We start from the raw sequence: 10,583 nt of genomic DNA on the forward strand, positions 1-10,583 counted from the left end.
CATTTCAGTTTACGTCGAATTCATTTTTTCGTTCTGTGTAGACGATGTGGTAGCTACGATGGACTGGGCACGTAGTCAGAATGCCCGACGAAAGAGCAGCCAAAACTATTTTCAGCAGAGAACCAGGAAGAGGCCGTAGACTTCGAGGTAGACCCCGCACCCGATGGATGTGCACTGTCGAAGACGAAGCAAGTTCTGCTGGTGTTCGAGGAGATTGAAAAACGGCAGCCCAGGATCGACACTAGTGGAGGACCATATTTCGTTCGGCGTAAAATCGATAGCGGACCGTAGCCAATAGTCAATAAAGTAAAGTAAAATAAAGTAAGTAAGCGTATCCGATGAAAAACACGATGTTTGGTTTGTGCTTTGTGACTCACAATTTACTGAACTTAACGAACAAGCCAATTTGAATCAATGAAGAGATGAGTAACTCTCTCTGGTGCCCTTTTTGCTATTCGCGGTAGTAACACTGATGGACTACGATTTGCCTATGACACCATGATAGCAAGATCATCAAAAAATTATCGTCATCCGTTGAAATTTTCGTAATATTCAAAATCCCAGCTTTAGATTAGACTCGTCTTGAAACGTGCTCAAACCCAGACCCAGGCTCGTAGTCGACCGAGGGAATAACCCATTCTCTTCCAGCATGGTGCCTAGGATATCTGGCTCCGTGGAACTTTATACAGAAATTTTTTTTCGAAACTGACAAGCGGGAAGGCTGTAACTCGGGAACGTTTGGACGGTTCTTCATCAAACTTGGCACCAGGGCTTCGACCGATCCTTTTTTTCTACCGCAGTCCCACCAACGCGCATTCAAGTTCACACCGTCCGTTTAGTGATGGAATACGAACGCTATGCATAACACAACTGGCAGTTTGCTCAGTCAAACGCCGATGGCACGCAGTAGTATGAACGCATTCTAACGCTTTTTAACATTTTCGTTTCGATCAAGTTGCCTTTACCGTTTGGAGCAGCGAATGACTGCAAAACAGTCAAATGACTGGCAGTCACCACGCTTACGAAAAGCAACCGCACAATCGTATGATTCAATACTACAAAAAAACAACCACTACATGTGCATGGAAGAAGTCGGTCGGACTCCGCCCAATACAAACGAATATTTTGCTTGCGTCGGACCGACGTCCGGGTGACAAACTATTACTGTGAGCTGCCGATTTGGAGACAAAAAGAGAAACGAAAAAATACGTCACCGTATGCTTCCAGTCAGTTTGCAGTTTATATTCTCAAAGCGCAAAGCAAAACGGGAGATTGACTGTTTGCTTCTGCAGAGATGCCGCATGAATTGTAAGACGGCAGCAGCGCAAGCGGGAGATTGACTGGATTGAAAAAACAGTCAAATGATCGTTCAAAAAGCGGAGTTTGAATGCGGAAAGTTCGCATTCACGGCAGTCACATTCAACTTGCGATCCCTTTTCAAGCCCTGCTTGGCACACATGTTCCTTGATGTAAAAGAATCAACGCAAGGAAATTGACGGCACTTCACTGAATAAGTTCAAGGATTTGGGAGGAAGAGAAACTACCGGGGGAGTAGATGGAAGGTGTGGTCTGTCCCATCTACAAAAAGGGCGATCGGCTAGACTGCTGTAATTATCGCGATATTACGCTGCTCCCAGATTTCGTTGCGTAGTCTATCCCAATAACTAGCAAAAGAATTCGTAGAATAGTAACAGGCGAGCTTTAAGAGGGTCCGTGCTCAAGTTATCAGAAATGTCGGAAGTACAACCTACCGACGCATCATATTTTCGTGGATTTCAAGACAGCATACGATACTTTTGAACGCGAACACCTATTGCAGATAATGCACGAATTCGGTTTGCCAGACAAACTGAAGCTGCTGATCAAAGCTGCCCTGAAGCGAGTGATGTACTACGTGCGCGTTTCGAGGGCACTCTCGAGTTCTCTCGAATTTGCCTCCCGCGGTCAATGACTATTGACGGCGATGAATTGGAAGTGGTTGATGAGTTTGCATTTGGAATCGGAATCTCTGGTCACCGCCGACAATACGAGTGAGGAGATTCAACGACGCATTCAAGCTGAAAATCGAGCCTACTTTTTCCTCCGCAAGATGCTTCGATCAAGAAGCATTCGCCGCCGCACAAAGATGTCGATGTACAAAACGCTAATCAGACCGGTAGTCCTCTAAGGACTTGAGACAGCAACTTTGCTTACGGTAGACATACGTGCACTTGCCGTGTTTGAACGAAAGGTGTTGCGGACTATTTTTAGCAGAGCAGGACATACGGATAGCGGAGAGCGGCGTAGGCGTATGAACTACGATTTGCAGGCTTGGAAAGATTTCCAACGTACGCCTGGCGAAAGTTGGGCGACTACGGTGGGCCGGCCCCGTCGCAAGGATGCCGGACTACTATGCAGTGAAATTCGTTGTCTTCAAGAACCCCACCTGTACCAGGAACGGAGGGGCCCGACTTGCGTATGTCGAGACGCGCAACGAATTGGCGACGAGTACCCCAGGGCCGTGTACAGTGGAGAAGGATTCTTTATACGGCAAGAGCTTCCCCGGTTCTCGGCTCGGTGGTCCCTAACAAGGGGGGGTGGTTCAAATAAGTAAAAAGGGGGACGTTTCTCTTGCGTTTAGATTGCATTTTGCAGTTGCAGTAGTGCATGTGACTGTGAGAAAAGAGGGGGGTTCCACCGGGGAGGGATATATGAAAAGAAACCTTTGTTTCGCTTTCGTTATAGGGATTTTCATAGGGCAAACAGATGCATAATTAACTACATGACAGAAGGGGAAGCTGATTGGGTAGGATCCAACAGGGGGGAGGTAACGGGATTATGCATGCATTGCATGCATGTTTTGCCATCACTCCGGAACGTCTGGACGGCTCTTCATCAAACTTCATTTGTCAAACACATGTTCTTTGACATAAAAGAATCAGCGCAGGGAGGTTGACAAAAGAGGGAGACGATCTCCTACAAGGTAGGAGGAAAGTTCAAATGGGTCAAGGTGTGCATTTCTTTTGCATTTTGAACGATAGCAATTGTAGAAATGGCTGAATCTTTGTGAAGGGGAATAGGGCGGTCATTATCAAGGGGGAGGTTGAAAAATGCTAAAAAGGCTTTGTCTCGCTTTATAGGGATTAGCGAGAAGAAGACAGATTTACAAGTGACTAGGAGACAACTGGAGGGGAACTGACACAGAGAGTAGACACATTCAAATGAAGAAAACGGGTTTTGTTTTCTTGCATTACATCTAGATATTTAGTTATTTATTTATTTATCTAATAGCGTAAGGTTTAATGACGGTTAAAAAACTCTAGACAGCCCCTCTTAATATCTGCTTCCGTTGTCGATTGTTTGACCACAGTGGGCAAAGAATTCCAAATTGCAACACCTCGTACGAATAGTGAGTTGGAGTAGCTGTTCGTGTTATTGCGCGGAATAATCAGGTTTTGGAGGCAACATCCTTGAGTTGGTATCAGCTGCTGAAAGAGTATTGGTGGCGAGCACGACGTGATCAGTTTACGCAGGAACAGGCAGAAACGGTAGGCATATAGAGAATCAAGTGGGCAGCCAATCAGATTTCTCTGCAGGTGACTCACATGAGCATAGCGGCTAAGTTCATACACGAAACGTACACAAGAGTTAAGGGCAACACGTAGTCGGCTCATGGAATTAGCACTTGGATTGATATGCTATATATCCCCGAAAAGGAAATGAGGCAGTATCAAGGCCTTGAACAGCCCAAGCCGTATGTCGAAGAGAGCAGCAGGTGCACAACTATGAAGCGAACGAAGGCACGCGTAGATTTTTCCGCATTGCTGGTGATAAGACCATCCCACTGGAGATCTACTTGAAACAAAAAACCAAGGTTCATCGCTCGATCCGTCCAGTCAATGGCTTGGCCGTCCAATATAACAGGCGGCAACAAATCCATTTGCGTAGTATTCCTGCGTCGTCCTCGAATAATCATAGTTTTACTTTTAGCTTGGTTAATGTGCAACTGATTTCTTAGTGACCACTCTGCAATTCTGGTAAGGTCTGTATTCACCAAATCGACGAGATCTCGTGAACAAACACCAGGGCGGCTAACATATAACTGTACATCGTCCGCAAAAAGCTGAATGGAACAGTGCCGAGGTATTGTTGGCAAATCATTCATTTGGCCAACAAAACAGTAGTTGGCCAATCACGGAACCTTGTGGCACACCGGAGGTGCAGTAACCTACTTCGGACTGTAAGTCTCCACAGAAAACAATTTGCGTTCGTTCATCGAGGTAGGACCCCAACAAATTCACTGCAGAGCTTGAAAAATTAAACTGCGTTTTCAGCTTCGAGCACAGCAAGCGGTGAGAAATAGTGTCGAATGCTTTAGAAAAATCGAGTAGAAGTAGTACAGCTGATCCTTTTTTGTCGACTGTGCTAGCCAGAGCATCGCACACACGAAGAGCTGCAGTTTGTATGCTTTGGCCTTTACGGAAACCCGCTTGGAACTCCGACAATATGAGAGTTTTTGTTATAATAACCGCTGTACAAGGGACTAAGAGACAAAGCGGCCCCGAGTAAGATCGGGCAATCAGCTAGTACATAAATATTGATGCTCATTAACAGTTTTTGAATGCATTTCGCGTCAAAGTCGTATCTAATGCTGTGTTTCGTGTCTATCACGGAAGTGTAGACGAAGACATGCCGTAGGCTTCTGAAGAAAATAGTTCGAAATACATTTCTATCAAAACTTTTTCCAGGATTCATTGTTGTTTAATAAGATTACAAAGTAGCATGGTTGAAAACTCCAAAGAAAAGTCTGAAAAACTTCATTGAATAAATTTTACGACATAAAGCGCTCTCGATATCGTTTCTGTTTTGCTCCATGTTGCTTCATGCCGTCGCCTGAATATTTGTGGATGGTTGCCATAGTTATTTGGAAACATCGGGTAATATTTAAGAGAATGCTGCAATTTGACGGTAAACCAATGGCAAAACTATCAGAATAACCACAGAGAACAGACATTCATCTTAAACCCGCCACGTGTGTAAAAGCTCAGCCGCCATTTTGAAAATAAGTGGTAATGCTCCCGTTAGGTGGCGCTCACATCACTAACAGAATGGGCTTTTCTTGTTAATGTCTGTCAACGCATATCAAAGCTTACGTCGTATTTTCACCAAAGCATTTAATAGTTGCTACAGCAACTAACGTATTATTTACCCAATTCATCGCACTTAAAATAAAGGTAAACATTAATCAAAAATAGCAATATTTGACTACTTCCTTTTAAATCCTTGATTTCGATTACGAATTTGAAAAGTGATGGAACCATTGGCATACAAGCCACGTTTTCAGCAGCCGCCATCTCCGTGATCAATGAATCAAAGGCAAACGCGCCACCACCGGCGAATTTCTTTCTATGAAGTGGTAGAGGGTTTTCGGTGTTCAAAGATTCAAAAGTCCACTTCTGGTTCAAAGAAGAAAAGTCCACTGCTTATACCACCGCGGTGGGGTTTTGCTGCATGTAATGATGAAATGGTACAATACAATACGGAAAAACACTAAATACGATGCATATTTGTCTTACTTATTAAAATAACAGTAAATTGAAATACGATTTCGTTTCTGTTTTCAATGTTTAGCCGTGTTCAACAAATAACATAAACAAAATCGATCCGTTGCTACAACCGTTGCTGGTTGCTACAGTAACTAACATAAGAGTTGCCAGTATTCCGAATATGTAGACTATGACGAGAATATATAATAAATTTGGCAACATGAATATCGAGTAACTGATGCACCCTAAGAGAGATGTCGCTAGCGTCTTGTTTAAAAGCTTACACATCATTTGCGTGATATTCTATATGAACATAATTGTCTGTTCTCTGTGGAATAACGCTGTCAGTAACGTTGACGCAGCACTCTGTTTGACCGTTAGGAAACATAAAGAAACAAGTTGCATGCTACACGTGGCCAATTTGAACGCACAAATCATTGGATTCCAAAGTCATGTGCCAGTTAATGTGCCTTTATTAAGGTACATTGATATAGTTTGTGATGTGCTGTTTAAACAGATTTACGATGCTAAACAAAAGCAATACATGACGATTAACAGTACCACAAATGTAGCAAACACAAGAAACCTTGCAGTAAGAATTTGCAGAATGCGAAAAACCCTTAAAACGTCTCATATAAGTCAAACCGAGAAGCCTGCAAACTGCAATACGTTCGATTTTGTGTGGTTCAAGAAAAACGGTCTGATGAGTTTCAATATAAAATAAGATTTAGTGTCCATATCGTTAAATCCTACCTTGAAGTGGATGTTAAGTGACAATTGTCAGCTGATTACGGTATCGGAATTCGAATGCAAACGTATGATATAACTTAGTGCTATCTCGACCTGCATTACATTAGGTATTACCAAGAAACGATTCTAGGTGACACGATTCCTGGAATCTTTACTGAATGAAGCTACCCCATTAGTGGTGGTTGCCTTCACGTAGCGGACGCTTCTACGCTTTGATTGAAAAGATTGCGCTTGTTTGATAATTACAATCTACCCCGACTGACAGACTAGCAAATATTTGAAAAAATGCTGTTTAATACGGCGAATGTTGTGTGATGCCAATGTGATGTTTACGCTAATCCCCCAATAAACGCGAAGGTACGCGCCCGTGTGCCCGCTGATAAGGCCTGTTAGATCCCTCGCTGATGGCCTCGCTCCTCGCTGATCGACGAGCACGCTATCAGTTTATAAAATCGACGTCTCTCCTTCTGACATCGTTCAACTACATCAAGTACAAGTACCCATCGGCTGATATAAATGTAACATACCCAGCACCAATGCAATGGCTTGAGCTGAGTTTCAACGTGCAAGAATTGTTTCACCTAAACGGCGCCTGACTAGCGACCGGCAAGTGACGAAATGGATGCACACTAAAAGTGAATCGAATCTGGGTCATGTTCTAGATCACGTTTCGAGACGAGAAAATGCGCTTCTGAGTTCTCAGTTTGGTTTACGTTTAGAAAAAGTCGTCAATTTAACTGCCACAAGGGCACACTCAGTCAGACTGTGTCGCAGCCCTCTCGCGTTCAAGAGGTTCATCGAGAGCAGCAGCGGCGGCAGCAACAGTAGCACAAAACCGTGACGCTTTCAATAAGGTCAACAGCTTGCGGTTGCTACGGTGGTACTTAATTGGGTCATCATTGCATCGCAAGGCTTCATGGTAAACGAATGACTTGTAATTACTTTCACGTAACACCACACAGGCAGGCAGGACTGGACTGGACCGAGTCGCCGTGTGGGAATCAAGGACTGTGGTCGGTTTTTCTTTCTGTCCGTGTTCGTGGAAGTTTCTCCTTTCGAACTGATAGTTGATTCATTGCTTTACCTGATTTCCTAGTAGGCAAGAAAATTATGTTGAAAAAAATGAAATTTTAAGCATAAAAATTTACTTGAACTTGGTTTTTTTGTACCCTACTCACGCACACACTTCATCTCTTTTGTTTGATCGTTGTTTTCGTAACGATCGGTAGAATGATCGTCTACCGTTCGTCGGTCTCCTCGCAGTAAACGACACTGCAAGCAAACCAGATCAGTCGCCCAATGGCGAAGCAAAGGAATAGAAATAGAATGCAGTGCCAAAAATAATCGTCATTACTTGAATACCATGTTCTTCTCCACACGATCGCCGTTAACACCTGATCGCCGAAATCGACTATACGTGCTTGTCTGACAAGTGTCGTTCGTTCGGTTACATCCGGGACGGACAACTATAATACCGTCATAATTCGGTTGATTCTTGGGCTGGTTCGACTCACAATGGGAACCTGCTTTGCCAGGTAGTAATCTGAACCATGATTAGCACTAATATTGCCGCATTCTTTCGATTTTTCCCCGTTTATGCTTTACACAATGCACTATTCTGTAATCACAACTGCAAGCTTTGTTGACAGGCTTGTTTGCGGTTTGCCGTAATCGATCCAACGTTCGATCAGTTTCACTAATCATAGCAACCACTTGAAAGCAAACCAATCCAAGGCAAACAATAAAACCTCCACACAAACAAAACCTAAACGTCTTTGTTGAAGGCCCTGTTGAAAACAAAATTTTCCCCCTCATATTTTCCAACCTTCGAGTTTCACACTTTTCACACGTTCCGCGGATCAATCGATTACACGATGTTCGGTCGGTAGCAGAGAGGACCCACACAAATTCCGAAACTACGCGTTTTGGCGTCTATGGCCGCGGCAATCTTCTTGTGCCGATTCTTCCTCGTCGCAACAATTAAGCGCCAAGAATTTCACACCTATACAAACACACACACACACAGTCACCCACAACATGTGGCAGTACGTACAGAAACAGAACTCCGGATGGATGCGCGCGTGCGACTTCGTAGGCGCTACTGCTGCTGCTAAGCTGACCGAATGCTTTCGCTCCAAAGTCCGAACTACTCTCTGTACAGCCCTCCTACGACGCCCGATCCGGCGCAGCGGCCCACCACAAGCACAGCAACTAGCTCGTCGGCTGTGGTGGCACTCATCGTCACCATCGCTAGCAACGTGCACGAGCGGAAAATGAGCGCACTGAGAGCAGAAGCAGAAGAGTCGTGCTTGCGCGGTTTCGGTCTGTCTGATGGGCCGCCGAATTGCAAAGCGCTTGTTGCTATGGTATTGAACTTGATTTTCATTCACCGCGTGTTACGTTTCGTCTTTCTGCGTGATTTGCGAGAGAAGAAAAAGTCTGCGGTTGCTGGTTTCGTGGGTCGATTGGTGTTAGGCTGGGAAAATTCCCCAATATCCGAACAGAAATACATACTAACTTCACTACTAAAATTTACAGCAAAGAAACACTGACTGAACTCAGTTAAGTTGTTTCTCCATCTGCTCGTCCGAGTAGACTAATCAGACATCTTGACTATCTCGAGTGGTTGGATTTTCTTTTGTTGATAATCGTCGACCGTTGGAGCCATAATCAACGAGTTGGCAAATGGGGATTTACTGCATCAGCGTGTTCCATTATCTTCCCTCCAATGAATGTCATAAATACTTTGTTTTGTCTGAAACTGTTGTTGGAATCAGTGGCATAGCTCGTGGTTTCAATGTAGAACCTACGATCTCGTACGATATGTAATGCGGATTTGAAGATTACGAAATTTTAACTGGTAAAATCCATTTTAGACCTGGAATTTGTATTTATTTTTTTTAATAATTGTACAGTTATGCCAGCATAATTTCTAATAACCTTACTCAAAAATTAATTAATTGATTGGAAAAGTTAGGGGAACATCAGTTTATTGCTTTATAAACTGTGTAAATTTTCAGGCAGTTTAAATAATTGGTATGTTAACTTGTTTTGTGAAAACGAAAAAAAACTAAACGGATATTGTCTTTTGTTTGTTCAATATTATAATTAGATAATTTATTTTAAAGGCTGCCAACAAATTTTTTATTATATTTTACCCATTTTGACTAATTTTTATATCTTAAGCATTTTAGTATAAGAAAATCCTAGGGACTACATTCCGTTTTCGAAACTTGACCTTCTGTTTTTTATTCAACAGATTTCGCAGCTAGCTGTTAGGGTGCAGGACACTTGTGATGCTAGTGTTATGATCCTATTGACTCCTACAACCACTTCTAGCTGAGATTCGACCAGTCTTAGCAGAACCCGTAAGTTGACAAAGACGAAACCTTTCCTAATTATTTCAATCATTAGTTTATCCACCTTAATAATATATAGGGTACGACGGGGCAAAGTGTGTCAGGGGGTGTGTCAATGAAGTTATCTAAGTCCTATGACATTATTCCAAGTTTGAAATACTTCTCTTTTAAACATCTTATCAGTACCTTTTTCTACCAGGGATAACTAATAACCAACAATTTATGAGTGTCTATTTAAAAATCATTGAAATTTTTGGCACCGTCGCTTATGCGATACTTTGTCTTTGCTCCATATTATAGATAAATTATTTATTTAGGTTTAACGACTGCATGGAAAAGTGATTTACAGGCTATTTATTTGTAAGCAAGCGTTAATTTTCATGTTTGTTCAAATAACATGCTTCGGGCCAAAGTGTGTCACAGTAGTCTGGGGCGAGGGATGTAAATGTACAGTTAGAAAAATATGGCTTTGAATACGTTTTAAACATTTACTGTTTAATCTAGACTACCTATATGGCATAAGTATGCATAAAATAACAACGATTAAGAAAAGAACGCATGAGCTGCTAAATAGACCAAGCGATAAAATGCTCAAAACAACGTGTCGAAAATATTGAATACACGTTGCGAGAAACTGCAAAACTTGCACTGATTGACTTGAACATGCAACTACAATTGTTTTTCACTATTTTAAATAACTTTGCTGGATCCTACAAATTTAAACCATTCTATTTAAGAACGTGACACACTTTGCCCCGGTGTTTTTCCACTACCAGAAAAAAGGGTCTTTTTCAAAGCTCTTGGAAAAATAGAAAAAAAATTTTCTAATGCTCAATATTTCCAGGATTGTTAAGAAAATATCCTAAAATGTTATGTACATAACGCATTGCGGTTAAAATACTGACATTTTTTAATCTAGCGCAGCTTGAGCTTAAGTGACACTCTTTGC

General features: G+C 42.4%; 1 protein-coding gene across 1 annotated transcript in view; it reads right to left on the minus strand.

The window, feature by feature from the left end:
• Positions 1-8,355, minus strand: part of LOC128735910 (solute carrier family 41 member 1) — a 72,575-nt gene extending 64,220 nt beyond the window's left edge. The window contains exon 1 of the mRNA XM_053830396.1: positions 8,101-8,355. The gene's annotated coding sequence lies outside the window, so the exon portion shown is untranslated. The remainder of the gene's footprint in view (positions 1-8,100) is intronic.
• Positions 8,356-10,583: the final 2,228 nt, after the last annotated feature.

Source organism: Sabethes cyaneus, chromosome 1 (genome assembly GCF_943734655.1).
Source record: "Sabethes cyaneus chromosome 1, idSabCyanKW18_F2, whole genome shotgun sequence".
Taxonomy (NCBI): domain Eukaryota; kingdom Metazoa; phylum Arthropoda; class Insecta; order Diptera; family Culicidae; genus Sabethes; species Sabethes cyaneus.